Raw genomic sequence first — 20,642 nt, 5'->3', positions numbered from 1 at the left:
GATGTTTAGGAAACAACTTGCAGATCTACCATCTCGTAGTTTTATTTTTTTTAAACATACATATCTATGAACGAAGTTATCTGTCTACTAAATGTTGTCTAAAGCAAAATTACTGTTAAAAACACATTGGCGCGCATTTTTTGCGGCGTGAGAGCGACTGCTGAAAGGTTAGCCTGTTGCCTCGTGAAGTGACGTCAAAATGACGTCACATTGTCGCGGAAGATTTGTTGTCACCAGCCATCTTAGTTCAAACTCAATATGGATATATTACAACCAAGTGATTGTGCAGCAACGGGAACTGGACAGATGATCTGTGAATTCGGATAAGGTAAGTTATTTTTCAAAAGCAGTCTCCGCTTGTTGATATGTTTCTGTACATGCAGATAGTCAAATGATTTAAATGTATCGTATTATTCAGAAGTGGCGGGGTTTAGAATGCAGTTTGCCGGTCACTTTCACCGAGCTGAGCGTCAGTGTTGATAGTAATATTTGATACACAGAACGTGATGTATATAGAGGTGAAGGAAGCCCATGACTTTTTACCATATTATTATTTTATGGATACCAAGGGTAATTACCAAGGGCAAGGAGTAGGTATATGTTTGACCAGAATTCAGTCTGGCGGCGTTTTGTGGTCGTCATATTATGTTCGGGTTTCGATCGTAAATCGTATAAGGTCTGTAGGCCTAAATAGGCCTAACGTATGCATCGCCTACTGACCACTGACAGTTATCGCCATTTCTTCCGTGTTATTTCTGAAATCTGAAAGTTTACATGTACTAATATTCTGACTTTGATTTTTGTGAAACAATGTGGCTCATTCAGGCCATGGGAAAGGTTGAGTAGATTTCTCTTATACAGCGAAGAGAGGGAATCAAAACAATGGAAGTATTTTCAGATCGACTCTCTGTAGGCTGCTAGTTATAGCCCTAGTCTAAAGGGCTCAATGATGTTATGAACAATTGTATTTTCGGGAAGAGACAGAAACATACTTGTTCCCGAAAAGGCCCAATTAGCACTGACTGAAGTAGCCTAAATGTGGATCATATGGTTGTTGGTGCTGTCTATAAAGTTTATTTGAGCAAGGCGCTTATCATGTGTATTTTTATTATTTCCCAAAAAAAGAATCAATTCATTATTTTCCGATAACTAGATCTATGTCCGACTCCCTTCTAATGAAAACGAGCAAAAGTAAAACGAGTCTCGTCGCGCGCTATAACGGGGTGTTTGCGGTATTGTTCTCGCTGGTGATGATAAGCTAGTCGATAATCAAAAGTTAAATATCACCATACATTGTCAGTGATTTGGTCATCGTTTGTTGATTATTAATGTGAGATAGGTGTAGATCTAGTCAATGTGCACCAATGAAAAATACAATGGAATTGATAGCAACCATATTCGTTCGGTTTTCGATCTCCGTATGTTGCCAGGTAGGCTACCATACTACAGAATTATATTTAACGATATTGAACTGTATTATGTTAATAAACGTAGTAAGTATATGATACTTGGTTCTCTGAAACGTTTTGGCAATGAGAGATAATAAAATGGTGATCGAAAACTGAACGAGTAAGTTCCAGTGCTAGCTACGAAATCGTACTGTAGCTAGATCTATATAAACAGCGCTGCGATGAAGATGTGAGTCGTAATTAGCTACAATGCCTGTCAAATATATCTGTTCCCGTTTGGATTCCGGTTTAGAAAAGGTCCCCAACAAACCATGTTTGTACTAACATGATTGTGTGTCATTGTACTCTGACAGAGGTTGTGAGACGTGGCTCACTATAACAATCACTGGTTTGTCAGACCGGTGTATATGTAAAACCAAATTACATTAGGTGTTTTTTTTATGATGGTACTCATAATTTTGTTACTTATATCTGTAGCCTGAGTTTATTTCCGATCGGACCTTATACATGAAGACTTAAGATTTACAGTTTTCCTAAATTTTAGGCAATTATACAATGTGTGTTATCTTTTTGTTTAGACTACAGATCTAAATGTATGCTTATTGAATATAGTTTTAGTTTTGACTTTTTTAATATGTTTTCGTTGCAGCAAGGGGTAAAATGTTACACGACCATTCCAGGAGATAAAATCAAGAATGTTGAATCATTGAGGAACACACCAATTAAACCCTGGGCTGTGAATTATGTTAACGTAAGTACAATTGTTTACGGTTACATTCCATTGTCTTTATCCATGTTAATTGGTGGGGTTTTTTTTGCTTGAAATGAATGCTAAGAATGTAGATCTATTTATATAAATCTATGCTCGTACCACGTTTTGTATTCAACCCGATTCTTGATGTCTCTGAATGAATGTTAAAATTTGTTTCCATCAGTCACTTGAATTATACATTATAGTTTGAATATTGATAAAACCTTATCTCCAAATGAATGTTTCTAGTCATATGAAATCTTTCATATACCTGCTCCAGATTTATTAAGCTGTTTGTATTTCAGGGAAGTGGAAGTGAACACCAAAGAAAGAAGATTCTGGCATTCAATAATTTCGAAAAGTGTATACATTTTCTATAATCTAAAAATAATAAAATGTCAACGCAAATGTGTCTTGGAGTTCTTTGTTGAATGGTGACTTCGCATGACTGAAAGTTGAAGTATACTATATATACTTGATTAGAGACCGACCATTTAATATTCAAGGAGGTGGGGACCTGGAACTTTTCTATGGAGATTACATATGTTTTCGGTCACAGCTACAAAAGCAGATATATGATTTTCTTTAACTCTATGAGCCTGAAGATAAGCACCTTGCATCTAGATCTATGTCATTTTTTTGTGGCAGGCATTTTTTTCACCAGTCTGAACCGTAATTATTTTTGTCAAGAATTTTCGGTGACAATATTTCTTTTCGATAATATTCCAGGACCCGACCCTCCCCAGAAAATATCACATGGTCAACCCCTTACAATGTCTGCCATTCTTTTTTTTGTTTCTTTCAGTACAAGCCTAAAGGATAATGGTGTCTGACTTTGTTATAGTCAAATCATGTATCTAGTTAACAGCTCAGTGGTATTTTTACATTTTGAACATTGTTAGCAAAACACGATCTAACTCACTGTTAACCGGGCTATTCGACGCCCTGGTTTTAAAATATTTGTAAAAGGTATCTCGAATCATACACATTCACGTGACTAAAGCATATTCTAAAACATTTCCGGAACAAGTTTTGGGGTTGTTTTTACAACATTTTAGTGTGGAATGGTCACAACCGTATTTCATCCTTGTAACACAAAGTTATTTCACGTCCTTGTGACAACGTCCATGGTAGTACACAGAATAACGTTGTAGGGACGCATTATTATAACATTGCAACAACGTAAAATACAACATAACCACAACGTCAAATACAACGTTCCCTCAACGTAAAAATACAACGTTCCAACAACGTAAAATACAACGTCATCACAACGTTGTGACGACGTGAATATGACGTAACACAACGTTAGGTCATGACGTTGTGACAACATAAATGGGAGTCCACAGAATAACGTTATATGGACGTAACATCCGCAACGTTACCACAACGTAAACACGACGTTATCACAACGTTCCCAAAACGTAAAATACAACGTCATCACAACGTTGTGACGACGTGAATATGACGTAACACAACGTTAGGCCATGACGTTGTGACAACATAAATGGGAGTCCACAGAATAACGTTATATGGACGTAACATCCGCAACGTTGTCACGACGTTGTCATAACGTGAAATTGTTAGCTGGGCCCCGCCCTTAAGGCGGGGAAGTATACGGGAGAGGTTAATTTTGGAGCATGTAAGTCGACATATTGGTTTCTTTGAAATTTCAAGCCACACAGTTACCGAAACGATACATACAAATCATGTGAAATGTGCGTGAAATGTTGATGTTTATCTTTTCCAGCAATAAGAGATACTTCAAAATCGTCTTGCTATTCTGAGACTTAGTCACTTTTCGTAATGCTGATAACCCATGAAATTTGTTCATTTTGTTTTTAAAAGAGCTAAAAATAATCCCATTTCGTTAAAGTTAACCGGTCTATATTTTGTAAGAATAAACTATTGCGCATTGAGCGATTATCTTCTTTAGCTATAGGCGTAGTATAGAAGTGATAAATTCACGCACTGACCTTGCATTGCTGTACATCGTATCTTATTCAAGCTGTATCACTGAGAGTGAGTGATTATCTCCCTTACCCGAACAGTTCAATTGCGCACTACCTTTGCAATGTATCGTATGTTATTCAGGCAGCCATCGAGAAACGTTCCAGGAAAGAGTTTAGGCCAAGCCTGTCACGCGCACTCAATTTTCACACTGCTATTGCAACATATTGTTCAACACGATTAAATAACAGGCTTCTATAAACTATGACTTTTTTCAATAAACAACACATGTAAAACAACGGGTTTGATATGAGAAATTTTTTATTAGTTGTCTTCATAATCACATGTATGGCGCTTGCTGTGCATAGTTGAGCACAGCATTGTTTTAAATACTTCAATGTATGTAATGTATGGTACATGCCGTTTCATGCGGCGGTTTACGTTTCTGCATGGTTTATTGCTTTGACAAAAAAAATTAACTTCCAGCAGAGATCATACACCCGTATATGTTCTTTGCTTCTGGATACATAGGAAATCAACAGGTTGGTCTGTAGTTTGCAATTATTTTCCAAAAAGATAATACGGTTGCATGATATCTTCACGATGTTTTGGTTGAACATAGTAACATTCTTCTAAACAAATTTCAAATCTAAGCCGGAAGCAATCACAACACAAACCCAGTTAACCAAACGGAACCATACACAAGAGTGAATGAGGTAGTTGGGTTTAACGCCATCTTGAATAGAATTCCGTGTCAGCTTGAAGTGGGATGAAAGTCTGAAGTGATGCAGGTCTGAGACGTTCACCACTTTGGTGAAACCAACGAGCAAGGGTTTTGTGCTGACAACAAAATCGGGGCGAACCGAGATTCAAACACACTGTCATAGGTTTCTGGCGTGCCCAAGGGACACAACTCTGCATAGCGAATTGCAGCGCCTTCGGCGACTGGGCCAACCATGCCCCCCCGTAAACAACTGTAAGAAACTATTATACAACAAAGATGTTTTAGATGAGATATGTATTGCGGAACATTCCATGAAGAAACAGTGGCAATATTGCACAATCACAAACTACAAAAAACATGCACAATAAACGACAATTAAAAAACACAGGAACATTCAACATTCAAAAGAGGTAGAATTTAATTTCTAAAACAAGTGTTTTATAATGATATGGAAACAATATGAGAATTGAGCAAAACTCTGGAATGTAGTACATACATGTACAAGGAATTTGTTTGTAATTGTTGATATGTTAACAGATCTTGGAAGTTGTTTCTGGATAACTGTTGGTAAACTTATTAAGAATCTGCTCCTTTTAACAGAGTGTACCAAATTCTTTATCATGATTGGGGATTATTTGTGAATCTCTTTCTTGGTTATATTATGTAAGACAGTGCGTAATGTTGTTCATCTTCTGAGACATCACATGTTTCACAGAGACGTTGTTCAAATGGGGTTGGTGTTTTTGTATATCTACAATTTTTTCAATTTTTAGTTTGTGATTACTTAAACGAAGTTTTGAGAAAAGTGACCTATGGCCTTAGTTTTTACAATATGTAATACATCAAGTTTTGCCTGACAGGCCCAGTTTTCTTGCCTGGGTTTTCTTTGTGCTGACCAATTAAAGACACTGTTTCTTTTATTGTGCTTTCCAAAGATAAGTACATTAATAACAACCAATTTGTACTTAACACAAATTCTCTCCTCCCATAGCTTACACTTCCTTCCTCTGCACATAACATTATATGGCGGGGAGCTATTGATGCTCTGCAGCAATCTCTACTTGTGTACTCTCGGAACACGTTTCACGAACAAATATTGAAAGCTCTCAACATCCCTTGGCTTATTCAACGACATTGCGTATGGAGATGATAGATCACTGGGAGGATCTTATGCACACTCGATGACCCCAGCAACCTTGTTGCTAGGCTGACGTCACATGGCATTGTTTCGCCGATGGATCTTGCAACAAAATTCCACAAATTACGTCATCGGGTATTGTGACGTGATTGTAAACTTTGAGGTGCAAGGCCCCGTTCCACAAGGCGATCGTATTGTAGCGCAACGACAGTCAGTAGTCTAAGTTAAAGTATGTGAGTTGCGATATAGTCCTTGGTCCCAATATGTTTTTGGTACCACTTGGGGGGGGCAAAGTGTCACATATACCAAACATTACACATTAATGTGTTTAACATGATTTTATGTGATAGCAAAGTTAATTTCACAGCTTTTAATATTTATAGCCACTTTTAGTTAGTGCCCTGCTGCTGCCACATATTGCAGGCTAGTAGTAGCCACATGCTATTTTTAGCACAATCAAGGTGGCAGCAGCATGGGACCAGGTCTCAGCACTGGTTGACAGAGGTCTACTATTTCTTGTCATGCACAGCTACATATGACATTTCATCAATGAACCAAGGTCTATACAAGGTAAGTTACTGTTGCTGTCCAATTATCATTCGTTATTTTTTTATTTGAATATTGTTACACTGTAAGAGAAGGTAAAGTTTTGTTCAGAAATTGGTCATGTCTAAATATAGTCCAATTAACTTTTCTTTTAATCTGCTCAAAAATGAAATCTAACATACAAATGATCCTCAAAGTTGGGAGTTAGCAGTTAAAAAACATTTACTAGTTATCCAATGTGCAATGCTTCTTGTTGTTTTAATGTATCTATGCAAAGATTTGGTAATTAGATCTGTTGTGACACTGTAAACAAACAACAGAAGATAGTATTTTCTTAAGACTATATTATTATGGCATGAGTACTCTGTTGAATATTAGTTTTAAAAAAAAGAATGTATGTCTATAATGTAATAATATGTGCTGTTCTATTAAGACCAATTAGAGAAACATTTGTTGCAAGTAAGTTGATATTTGTGATCATATTGTTTGGGGAATGGGGGAGTCATTGCATACATGTGGCAGTTGCCCTTGTGACTCATGGGTTGGGGGGTTGAAGAAATTGAGCGGTTATGCTCCCTCGACCGGGCAGGTAGCCCGGCACGCGGAATTTTAAGCTATGCCCAATTTTTTAATTTTCTTTATGACTGATGGGTTTATTGTGTAAACAATCTCTAAGGAATCTTTGTAGGGAAAATGTGAGTGTAGTCCTCTCAGAGATTTGCTGGTCAGATAATATAATATGCAATAGATGATATAGAGGATTAACCACTGCATGTGTTCGGTTGTTACCGAAAAATCTACACACGAGTAATTAATCTGTCACGATTAGAACGAGGCTTAGATTTTTCGGTAACAACCGAACACAGTGGTTAATCCTTTTTCTCCCATAACAATATGCCATAAAAAGTCGAGCTCGTAGTTGAAGATTTCCCGTGTTTAGTAACCACTCGGGATTCCCCCCAGCCTCGTTTTCGAATATGCTCAGTAAGACAACTGTAACATAAACAGGTAAAAAGGTTCTAGCGAAGACAACTCACACGAGGTTTCCGTGACAGGCAAGCCACTTGTTAGCATTCGTGTTATGTTTTTGGTTAACTATTAAAAGCTGATGGGGGTAACGTTTTGAGAATTAGTAATGTAATTTGATATTTGTTAATGGTTTTGGATTTCTCAGCCCATAACTTTATTTGCATTCGTCTCGCCGTGACTATCATTTTCAATGCGCAACACTAAATAGGCCCACCTTTTTAGTGTATGTAAATACGTTATTCGTTTATTTGTTCGCTAGAAACAAATGTTATAAACCCAATTAAGAGGAAATTAAATATTTTCTTATATATTGTGAACTATTGTTAACGAAAAACAAGTGCCCAAAGGAACTGTCAGCAGGATTGATCAGGCAAGATTTAATAATATTACCAACTCAGGCAACTGATCAGCTGATTACATCTTCTCAAATCCTTCAATGGATTGTAAATTTTTTAGACGAATTTACCTCTTTAAAACTAGTTTTACAGTGAATAATTTAATGTGTAAAATGATGAATATTTCATGTCATCTTTTTTACAATTTTTTTTTGTTCCTGAACATTGTGAGCCCATGTGTTTTTATGATATAAAAAAACCCTTTTCAGTTGACAGTTTTTCTTTTGAACATAATATTTAACATCATGACACCAAATGTTACTAAATGAGTCATCTAATTTCCCCATATTTGTGAATGACAAGAAACAATGTGAATTTGACAAGCACAATATTTTTGTGTGTGTGAAACATAAATACATAGGATAGTATGTAAACAATAAATTATCATTTCAGTAGTTGTACAAATATTTGCATTTTAATACCCTTGTAATTTTACATTGTAATTTTACTGCAACAGTTACCTCCAAACTTTATTCTTTTGTTATTTTATCAGATTAGAATTAAGACTCACTGATGAGGTAGTTTAAAATTAACATGTTCTTAAACATTCTTTTTATCTTCATGAAAACAAGACATAATAATAAATATGTATTTGAGTGACCTGTTCATATGTGATTTTCTTTGCAAAGTATTTAAATTAAAATTAGACATTCCTAATGCATTTCTAAAGAAGTGGGGTTTTTCAGTAATCATGGTAAATAATAAATCTTTGGTTTAAAGAATATACTTGAGACAAACCTAATTCTACATGTCTTAATACTCTGTATTGTCTGTAAATCCTGAAAATAATTGACTGTGATATTGAGTTTCTACCTAAAACTTATAATAAGAAATTAATTTTGAGATTATTTCATCCTATCTAAAATACACAATATATTTTAAGATGCATAAATGTACATCATTGTTGAAAAAAAAGAATATTGCTTTTGAAAAAAATACCTAAAAAAGGTTGATTGGTGCCCACCATCTTTATCTTCATCATTTTGTCTGCTCCCTATAATAAATCAAAATAGTTAAGAAAAAATATAAATAAACTTTCTGGAGTTTATTTAGATTTAGGTATGACTTAATATATTCAAGTTTTAACGGGGTAATGTTGTTTTTTCATAATGAGTTTCTTAATTGTCCTGAGATAGTATGTTTAAATAATTGAAGTCTTAATGTTTAAAAAATACCAAATAATTATAGGCCAAATACATTAATTATATTGATCTTGGTAAACTCCACCTGTTGAAAGGGGAAACAACTGCTGTGGTTGCAAAACATCTTGGTCGTGAGATGTACGGTCCGTCCAGCAAAGATTGATCGTTTCCTGCATTAAAATTGAGTATTGCTCTAGATCCAAATTATCTGAGTGTTTATTTTCTTAAAATATGAAATTTAAGTCTCGATTAATTTAATAGATCTATGAAATTTGTTTTTGATCGATCGGCTCTAGATCAAAACTTTGTTGGAACGTGACATTTCTTATGTGGTTGACAGTTGTTGTTTTTTAAAAATACCAAACAATATGGTTTGTTTCACTATTTCATCGGTATTTTTACATGAATTAATTAACTGTTTCATGAGCTTTGTTATTAGCCTTGAAAACGCCCAGTAAAGAATGTACCGGAGTTGCTCCCCTGGTCCCGTAATATCGATGCGTTATCTCGCTTCGGTTACCGTCTTCTCATTCTGCAACTGAATCTGGTACATTGGGAAGCCGAAATTCTCTGATATATCTCCATATATCATACCCCTTCTTCCCCTACAAACTTTCCTTCGTTCATCAACTTTCGGCAATGGAAACATTGTCACTACGGTAATGTTTTGCCTCCTGGGGATTTCCTGTACTAGAAGACCTCGGGTATCCCCGATCCGAAAATAGTGCCGTCAATTATTTTTAGCCATCCAATCAAAACACGATGACACAACTCTCCACTCTCAGGCAGCCAATCAGATTAGGTGAAAAAAAATAAACCACTGCGAATAAACCACTGCTGGCGATTGAAGATCAAGCCCTGTTATGGGAGAATATTTATTACGATATATGTTTTGCTCGGTTGGTCTTAAGTTGTATCTTTGAAATAAATTTACTTTTATGTTAACAGGTTTGCACTGGACTTATAAATATCTTTTGGTTGCAGCACCTATCTGTGAAGGCAGTGGACCATGGCAGAGAAATCTGATGAAGATGTTTCCATCTTGTCCAAACAGAAGACCTACAATGAATCCTGCATCATTTGTGAAGAGTCTTCTTCAAATTTAACCTCACTGTCTTGTTTCTTCGTGGAAAACACTATTCAGAGCAGCAAAACTTGAGATCATGCTAATATTTTAAGAAAAGCGGAAATAACAGAAGATAAATTTCCATCACTGCTGTACCACCGAAATTGTCGGAGCAGATTTACAAATGAAAGAGATCTGAAGCAGTTCCTGTCACCTGAAGCAACAACAGAGTCTGTTCTCGTGAGAGAGAAACTAAACAGGTCAGGCCATTCTTCAACAACTGTGCATGAGGCAAAATGTGTATTTTGCAGCAAGACCAAGAATAAAAAAGGTACCAACTCTAGGGAGCAGTTAGTAATATCGTCACAACTTAGAACTGATGAAACTCTCAGGAGAATAGCAACACTGAAGTTAGATTCTAAAATCCTTGCAGTTACTAGTAGAGATATTGTTGCAGCTGAGGTACACTACCACAGAAGTTGCTATAGAGATTACACAAGGGATGAAGAGAGATATCACCATTCAACTTTTGTAGAGCAAACCGAAGAAGATCAAATTTATGAACATGCTGTATCAATTGCCTTTGAAGAAGTTTGTGAGTACATTAGAACCACAGTTTTTCAAACCCATCTGTGCTCAAGATGACCTTGCTAGTAAGTTGAGAAGTCTGCTTGAAAATGCTGGATGCAAGGAAATCAAGGCATCAACAATGAAGCACCTGCATCGTAAACTTAGTTCTGAATTTGGTGACAGCCTTCACATATTTACTGACAACAATGGCAAGCTTCTTCTTTTACGAAACACCCTATCTATTGAAACCATTGCCAGAGAAAATCAAAAGATGCAAGAAGAGTTGAATGTTTGGAGGACAAAGAGTGACACAGAGAAAGTTGTACAGGAAGCTGCAATTCTACTGTGCAAGTGTATAAAGAATATGAAAGACGAATTGCCATGGCCACCACAACCATCAGATTTGAAAAATCCATCCAAGTTTGTTCCTCTTCTTGTCAAAGAGTTTTTGGAAATTCTTGTCACTGGAGATGTGAAACCAGAATTCATGTCGGAGAAAACAAAAATTCTTTCAGACTCCTTTGGTCAAGACCTTGTTTATGCAGTGACTGGTGGTAAAACAATTACACCCAAGCAAATTTTGCTTCCGTTTGCTGGTGGGTTTTCTGTTCAGATTGGGTCTGACAATCCTTTTGGAAGAATTCCAGTTGACCAGACTCTGGAGGAAACCGCAAACAAAGACACACAAACGGCAGGAGGACCCAAAGGTTTCAGTCTTAAGGCAGGAGCTGTTACAAAATACTATCTGATGGCAGAATACCGCAGCATCTTCCTTGGACAGATCCGTAATATGACGAAGTTGAATAGATCGTCATTCAGTCACCCAGATTTGCAACAGACAAGGATTGCCAAAGATGAAACAAATGTTGATTCAGTAGTGGATATGCTAGAGAACAACTGGATCAATCCTTTCAACAATGCTGAGTTGGTGTCACTATCCACTGCTGCTGCAGCCACTCCAAACATCACTTCTGACCTTCTGAGAGCAGAAGAAATAGGAGAAAAGTCTTTCAGTGACTTTCATTCCAGACGTCTTCTTACCAACCCTCCATTGCAGAAATTTCACGATCGGCTGCCAAGAAACAATTTGAAAACCTTCAGCAATCTGACCAAGAAGAAGCAAAAGGTTCAAACTAGTCAAGCTGAAGTAGTGCTCAGAGCAGATAGAAATCTGTTTGCTCATATGGTCATAATAGCACAGAGCAGACAACTCAATATGAAATCTGTATTCAGCCACCCCCTTGGACCTTTACCACTGTCACTTGCATACCCTAATGGATCACTCAGAAAGACAAGTAAATCAACTTTGGCTAGGGAATTGGAGAAAACTGCACCATTATCAGAAACTATTCCAGAACCATCTTGTACTTTGATTGATGGAATGGCAATTGTACAGAAAATCAAGGGTGATAACAAGACTGTTCCAAACTGTTGCTGATGACATTTTTGTACAGATTTTGCACGGAGGAGACAAAAGTCAACAAATTGACGTAGTGTTCGATGTGTAGAAAGATATGTCCATCAAGAACGCAGAAAGAAGTCACCGTGCAGCTGGTACAGGAACACAGTTTAAGAACATCGCACCTGGTCACAACGTCAGACAATGGCGAAAGTTTCTGTCTAGTTCAAGCAACAAGCAAAATCTCATCCAGTTTTTCGTCATGGAGTGGAAGAAGGAGAAATATACTTCTAAGATTGGCAACAAGAACTTGTTCATCACATGTGGAGAGGATTGCATTCAGCTTAGTCCAGAAAGATGTGACCAAATAGAGGAATTTAACTCAACACAAGAAGAAGCAGATACTCGACTTCTTCTTCATGCCAGCCATGCGTCAACTCAAGGTTACAGAACCATTAGTGTATGTTCTGAGGATACTGATGTATTTCTCCTATGCCTGTCTTTGCTTTCCCACCTGAAGTCGGATGTCTACATGAAGCTTGGAACAAGAAATAGAACAAGATTCATCAGTATATCCAATGTTAGGAAGGCACTGGGACAAAACGTATCTGAAGCCATTCTTGGATGCCATGCCTTCACAGGATGTGACACCATCAGCTCCTTTGCAGGGAAAGGTAAACTGTCTGCCTTGAGATTACTTAAAGGTAACAAGAAGTACCAAGCCTGCTTCAAAGAACTGGGACTCCATCATAAGTTGCCAGAAGAAGTGTTTTCCATACTTGAGGAGTTTACTTGCTCTTTGTATGGTTTCTCTCTCAAGCATGTGAATATATTGCGGACAACCTTTTCCTTTCAAAAAAAGGTGAAATGGAATCCCACCAACTTCCACCATGCAGAGATTGTTTGACAAAACATTCACAGAGAGCCAACTATCAAACAGCAATATGGAAGAAAGCTCTCGACAACAGGCCCAACATCCCATCACCTGATGGCTTTGGATGGACCATGGAACAGACAGCTGATGGATACGACCTGGCAGTTGACTGGATGAGTGGTCTTCCAGCGCCTGAAGCTGTGTTGCAGCTGTTAGCCTGCAAGTGTCCCAAGTCATGCAAACTTCCCAGCTGCACATGCATCTTAAATGGACTGACCTGTACTAGCATGTGCAAACTCCAAACATGCACCAACTTTGGTGAGGAAAGCGAGTCAGGCGACATTTGTGGAGACGAAGAAGATTGCCTTGAACTGATAATGTGTTTAATTATGTAGATATCATCAAGTGTATTTTAATGTCAGCTATTATTTGGGAGAAAAGCCTGAAGTAAGGCAGGTCTTAGACGCCTACAATGCTGGTTAAACAACCCTCAAGCATAGGCATCGTGCTACAGGAATGGGAGCTTGAGAGAAGACAATTTCAACTTGGATTAGTCAAGTGCACAGGAGTTGGGAAGCTTGTCATTCCACCCAACTCAGACGTCACTATCACTGACAAGGCGCTTCCCTAACAGAAAATATGTGCTATATTGCAAAGAACTAGCCATTCAGCTATTACCGATGACCTTGACATCTCACCCAACTTGATTACTGACAGAGAGAAAGGATTTGTGGATGTCAATATTTTCAACATTACTACAAGGACAGTAGTCATTCACCCCATGCTCTTCTATGTGAGATCCAGCCTGTATTTGTTGAAGAACAGCTTACCTTGGAAGACAGTTCTTAGGACAGCACTTCACTCTTTAACAAGATGGACATAGAGTCTTCACGAATCGCAACCACTCAGCATAAAGAGGGATTGCATGTTATCTCTGACTATTTAGACATGTTCTCTCATGTTGACCTTGACCTTGGACACACTAGTGCATGTAGGTACCATGAATTCAAGTGTGTCTTAGTTGTGTTTCAATGAAATTGTGGATGGAGAATCAGTAGACAAAACCTTAATGACAATAAAGATTGCTAACAGATTCTTTTTTCTATTATTGGGATTTTGATACCTTGTGGTGGACAAAATCATGTCGAACTTACGAAAAGGTCTAAAATAATAACATGTTATCATTTCACAACCCAGATGAGCATACATATGGCTATATGATATTAAAGTATCAATAAGACATACATATTTATGCTTTAAATGGGTAAAAGGGACAGAAAATCTTTCATTTCCAATGTTTAATATTTGTTACTATTTTTAGACACCCTCAAATGTCAAAGGTCATTTCTATAAATAAGCTGCCGTAAAAACCTTGCTATCATATCATAATATGACTAATGTATACTAGGCTGTACAAAATGCATATGTCCCTTTGCCCCCCCCCCCCCCAAGTGGTACCAATTTGCCAAATTTTCGTTCTGGGACCAAGGACTAATAGCCTTAGCGCTATGATAATTTTGTGGGACGGACGCCTGAATGATGACCATTGTATGATATTAAATTCATACGCTTCAACTTTTGACGTGTTTGAAGTATTATTCTGTTAAACTCAATAGGATTATGCAATGGATCGTGTAGGTATCAGCCTATTCACATTCAACAGTATAATTCTAAAAACATTATAAATGGCAAGTAATAAATAAAATACTAAACTCGCTCCCGTGTAAAACCAATTTTATGAAACTCGTGAATAGTTGTGGTATCTGACGAGCGAAAGCGAAGAACTATTCACTCGTTTCATAAAATTGGTATTACACGGGAACTCGTTTAGTATTCTATATATCTACACTGTAGATATCGCTGCAATGAAATTACATCACAATGCTTTGCAGACCATTGTGACATCACTGGTTACCATGACGTCGCAATCAAATGACATCACTAATGGCTCTGCTACTGAAGCTGTTAGCAGTACTTTTTACACTGAAGACACTGCTAATTACTGTCTCCAATTTGAAAAAGTTGGAAGAATGATGTTGGATGATAAATAAAATCTCACCCTCGTGTCTTTTGACTTCAAATATATCAACACTCGTTGATAAAAGTGGCAAAAATCCTCGGCAAGACTCGGAATTTTTCCACTTTTATCAACTCGTCTTGATATATTTCATATCAAAAGACCCTCGGGTGAGATTCTATATTTAAAGCACATAATTAAAGAATGACATTATATGATAAAAAGGTTATCACGCTTGTGTGTTTAGGGATGGTAAATATCCTGTATTAGGAATAAACACTATGCATTTATTGATGTCGTTTAGCTTGTGTCTGCCCTGCGCCCTGGCGTCGGCGCTGATGTAGACAAAGGTAGATCGATAACACACTCACTCACTCACTCACTACAAATATCTACAAACAAACGTGGAAGAAAACAGATGAAGCGTGGGATGCGTACTTCAATTCTAACATTTCTCAATCGATGTGGAGGTAGAGGGGGCTATTGTATTTAATTGTGAGACTGGCCGAGCAGAAACGTGAATAATATAATAACGTATACTGGTTCTCTGCCGCAGACGCACCCGCATGGCAAGAGCAGGCAAACCAGTCTGTGTGGGTAACATAAAAATATAAAGCGAATTAGGAGTTAATTCGATTTGCCTAATATATACGGACGCGAAGGTAGTCATTGGGATATTGATACGGACGCGAAGGTAGTCACTGGGATATTGATACGGACGCGAAGGTAGTCACTGGGATATTGATACGGACGCGAAGGTAGTCACTGGGATATTGATAGGGACGCGAAGGTAGTCACTGGGATATTGATACGGACGCGAAGGTAGTCACTGGGATATTGATACGGACGCGAAGGTAGTCACTGGGATATTGATACGGACGCGAAGGTAGTCACTGGGATATTGATACGGACGCGAAGGTAGTCACTGGGATATTGATACGGACGCGAAGGTAGTCACTGGGATATTGATACGGACGCGAAGGTAGTCACTGGGATATTGATACGGACGCGAAGGTAGTCACTGGGATATTGATACGGACGCGAAGGTAGTCACTGGGATATTGATACGGACGCGAAGGTAGTCACTGGGATATTGATACGGACGCGAAGGTAGTCACTGGGATATTGATACGGACGCGAAGGTAGTCACTGGGATATTGATACGGACGCGAAGGTAGTCACTGGGATATTGATACGGACGCGAAGGTAGTCACTGGGATATTGATACGGACGCGAAGGTAGTCACTGGGATATTGATACGGACGCGAAGGTAGTCACTGGGATATTGATACGGACGCGAAGGTAGTCACTGGGATATTGATACGGACGCGAAGGTAGTCACTGGGATATTGATACGGACGCGAAGGTAGTCACTGGGATATTGATACGGACGCGAAGGTAGTCACTGGGATATTGATACGGACGCGAAGGTAGTCACTGGGATATTGATAGGGACGCGAAGGTAGTCACTGGGATATTGATACGGACGCGAAGGTAGTCACTGGGATATTGATACGGACGCGAAGGTAGTCACTGGGATATTGATACGGACGCGAAGGTAGTCACTGGGATATTGATACGGACGCGAAGGTAGTCACTGGGATATTGATACGGACGCGAAGGTAGTCACTGGGATATTGATACGGACGCGAAGGTAGTCACTGGGATATTGATACGGACGCGAAGGTAGTCACTGGGATATTGATACGGACGCGAAGGTAGTCACTGGGATATTGATACGGACGCGAAGGTAGTCACTGGGATATTGATACGGACGCGAAGGTAGTCACTGGGATATTGATACGGACGCGAAGGTAGTCACTGGGATATTGATACGGACGCGAAGGTAGTCACTGGGATATTGATACGGACGCGAAGGTAGTCACTGGGATATTGATACGGATGCGAAGGTAGTCACTGGGATATTGATACGGACGCGAAGGTAGTCACTGGGATATTGATACGGATGCGAAGGTAGTCACTCGGATATTGATACGGATGCGAAGGTAGTCACTGGGATATTGATACGGACGCGAAGGTAGTCACTGGGATATTGATACGGACGCGAAGGTAGTCACTGGGATATTGATACGGACGCGAAGGTAGTCACTGGGATATTGATACGGACGCGAAGGTAGTCACTGGGATATTGATACGGACGCGAAGGTAGTCACTGGGATATTGATACGGACGCGAAGGTAGTCACTGGGATATTGATACGGACGCGAAGGTAGTCACTGGGATATTGATACGGATGCGAAGGTAGTCACTGGGATATTGATACGGATGCGAAGGTAGTCACTGGGATATTGATACGGACGCGAAGGTAGTCACTGGGATATTGATACGGATGCGAAGGTAGTCACTCGGATATTGATACGGATGCGAAGGTAGTCACTGGGATATTGATACGGACGCGAAGGTAGTCTTTGTGATATTGATACGGATGCGAAGGTAGTCTTTGTGATATTGATACGGATGCGAAGGTAGTCTTTGTGATATTGATACGGATGCGAAGGTAGTCACTGGGATATTGATACGGACGCGAAGGTAGTCACTGGGATATTGATACGGATGCGAAGGTAGTCACTGGGATATTGATACGGACGCGAAGGTAGTCACTGGGATATTGATACGGACGCGAAGGTAGTCACTGGGATATTGATACGGATGCGAAGGTAGTCACTCGGATATTGATACGGATGCGAAGGTAGTCACTGGGATATTGATACGGACGCGAAGGTAGTCTTTGTGATATTGATACGGATGCGAAGGTAGTCTTTGTGATATTGATACGGATGCGAAGGTAGTCTTTGTGATATTGATACGGATGCGAAGGTAGTCACTGGGATATTGATACGGACGCGAAGGTAGTCACTGGGATATTGATACGGATGCGAAGGTAGTCACTGGGATATTGATACGGACGCGAAGGTAGTCACTGGGATAGTGATACGGACGCGAAGGTAGTCTTTGTGATAGTGATACGGATGCGAAGGTAGTCTTTGTGATAGTGATGTTAGTTTGTCCTGTATCTGACTGCAGTAGGTACACATGCTGTAGTATATGTGCAGCAGTGGAAAGTGGAGAAGGCGAAATAAATATTCCCTTTCATTTTACGAGTGTGTCAACCGTCGTCTTTCCCAACACAACGTCGTACAGCCTTGGCTATTTACAAAGAAGGTAGTCTGCAATCCAAGATACTCACTACCAGAGCCGTATGAACAAACACAAATAAAATGTAGTTTCCAGCAATTCGAGGATAATGATTTTATGTTCATAAATCAATAAATCGAAAAAAGAATGGATAGATATGGCGATAACAAACCTTCCAAGTATTTATCAGCCACATTTGGATTTTCAGAAGGTTTTATGATGTCGTTTAATTAACCGTATGTCCTAAATATATTCATAAGGATGGAATAGTAACTGTTGGGTTTTTTGTTTTTATAATCTGCAAGAATTTGTGGGAATTTCGCAAAACAGTTTGCTCTTTGTCTATTCGACTTCTGAATAGATGAACAAAAAAACAACCAAAAGATAAATTAAAACACCACAGTGAAATCTTTTGTGAAAATTAACTTTGAAATTGAAGGCATCAGAGGGCTGTGAGGTACATCTCATACCATCTGGTACATGTCGTGTTCCAGTACAAGAGACCATGACCAAAACGTGGCTCCAGGCAGATACAGTGACAATGGAGGGTGGGGTTATATCATCATTTTACATATATTCCATAGCTGTTATGTGACAGATACAACATTGTACATATTTATTTTATTCACCTTCAGTATCTGCTTTTAAGCGTTCAATTTTAAACATAAATCATTAGTTAAGATAGATTAAATGTAGTTAATATGTCCTTCATGTTGTAAGCTTTAACAAACCCAAGCCATGATGTGCTCAACTGATTGGCCAAGCTAACCCTCAAAGTTGACCCTTTGTCTCACTGCATGTTCTCAGTCTGCACACATTTCCTACACAGACAAGTTGACAGGTGAAATCATCTAAAATCAGGTTAGTTTAATATAGATTTGTATTGTATGTTATTGCAGTTAAATGTTGCAGTATATTAAACCTATAATACTAAACTTACCTAAACGTGTTTAATATTATCATATTCTCAGTTACAATCTATTTAAATAAATGTGGTAAACAAGACTTATAAATGTAAGCTTTGGTAATTACTAATATATCACTTTTCTGTCTCTTTATTCTTGTATGTATGAGGAAGAATGTATGTGTTGTTTTATGGAATAGGCTATGTTTTAAATGCTTTTGTGATCAGTTCTGTATAATCTACAGTCTGTACTATACGGGATCCGGAGAAATATTTTAACGTGTATGTAAATAGTTGTATTAGTCATTGTTATAAACATATATGTTTTATTCAGATATCCGGAATTATAAGTTGCGGCGCTAGTCGGGAAGACACCCCAGTCTCACCCACAGGGTAGGCACATAATAACTTGTATAGTCAGTTTCTATATTTGTGTAACACATAAGTGTATCACACCCGTAAAGACATGTATAGTTATGTATTTTGAAAGAGATTTATAATCTCTTAACACTTAGTTAATATATAAATAATTATTCTATTTGGTTCTTACATCAGTTAGCATATCATGGTACAGTATAACAACTAATATATGAATAAGATGTGTTTGTAATGTAAAACGGTTTGTAATACTGTGATGTCGATGATTGCATTATGTATATTGTTAATATTACTTATCATTCCTTTTAATATGTTTCAGGGTGTATATCCTAGATAGATATAAATATGACAAATCCATTGGCCGAATAAACGTCTCTCACCCGTAGCGTGTGTTTGCCTATCGCTCATTCACTGCCCTGCTACAGTTACACACTAGTATATGTGTCGAATATAGTATCTAGGACCACATCTTGACAATTGGAAGACACTTGTTTGTATTATAGTATATTGGTGACACGATGTAAACTAATTCATTGCATTTGTCTCATCGTCATTGTGTCACTTGATTGTCTGGATTTCTCTGTCTGCATTGTCTGTGGCCCGTTGCCCAAAGCGGTTAAAACATCTATAATAACCTAGAATAAGACTCTCACTCACTCACTCACTCACTCACATTCGTAAAATGATCTATTACTGGTTTGACAATATCCTAATCATATACAGACACATACTAACAGTTTTAACGGTTAATAAATGTTATTATTTTAATTATTAATTTGTGTTTACATGTGACTATGCTTGTCGTAAGCATCTTCCCGAGGCAAGTGAGTTAACTGACTATAAAAGTCCAGTTTCCACCCTTGCCGAACCAGGCTCGTATTATGGAGTTACATTTTGGCTGGACTGACGAGTCTAAGCATAGTCCAATCAAAATCGCGCACTGAAATCGAAATCCGGTTCGTAAAGTGTCATGCAGATTTCGCTCGACAACAGGATTTGCAAAGCATGTATACCGCTAACTCGTTGGCAACATATATTTTCTAAATCTTTTCATGTTTTTAATCAAGGTGCTCACGTGATTTGATGCACTTCGCGATGTAAGACTCGTTTTATCACCACATAGATCTTGATTATCGATCAGATCGTCTTGACTGGGCGCCACCGTTTTGTTTGAAGCAAATGCAAGTGATACGA

General features: G+C 38.3%; 2 long non-coding RNA genes across 2 annotated transcripts; both read left to right on the top strand.

The window, feature by feature from the left end:
* Positions 1 to 222: 222 nt before the first annotated feature.
* Positions 223 to 2,568, top strand: LOC125381043. Its single transcript, XR_007221663.1, has 3 exons — positions 223 to 328; positions 2,059 to 2,160; positions 2,466 to 2,568. It is a non-coding gene; the product is annotated as an uncharacterized LOC125381043 (long non-coding RNA).
* A 16,330-nt stretch (positions 2,569 to 18,898) lies between these two features.
* On the top strand, positions 18,899 to 19,833 carry LOC125380932. Its single transcript, XR_007221537.1, has 2 exons — positions 18,899 to 19,463; positions 19,768 to 19,833. It is a non-coding gene; the product is annotated as an uncharacterized LOC125380932 (long non-coding RNA).
* The last annotated feature ends 809 nt before the right edge of the window (positions 19,834 to 20,642 follow it).

The sequence above is a fragment of the Haliotis rufescens genome, unplaced genomic scaffold (assembly GCF_023055435.1).
Source record: "Haliotis rufescens isolate VD_foot unplaced genomic scaffold, xgHalRufe1.0.p SCAF_16, whole genome shotgun sequence".
NCBI classification, from domain to species: Eukaryota; Metazoa; Mollusca; class Gastropoda; order Lepetellida; family Haliotidae; genus Haliotis; species Haliotis rufescens.
This window is presented reverse-complemented; position numbering and strand designations above follow the sequence as displayed.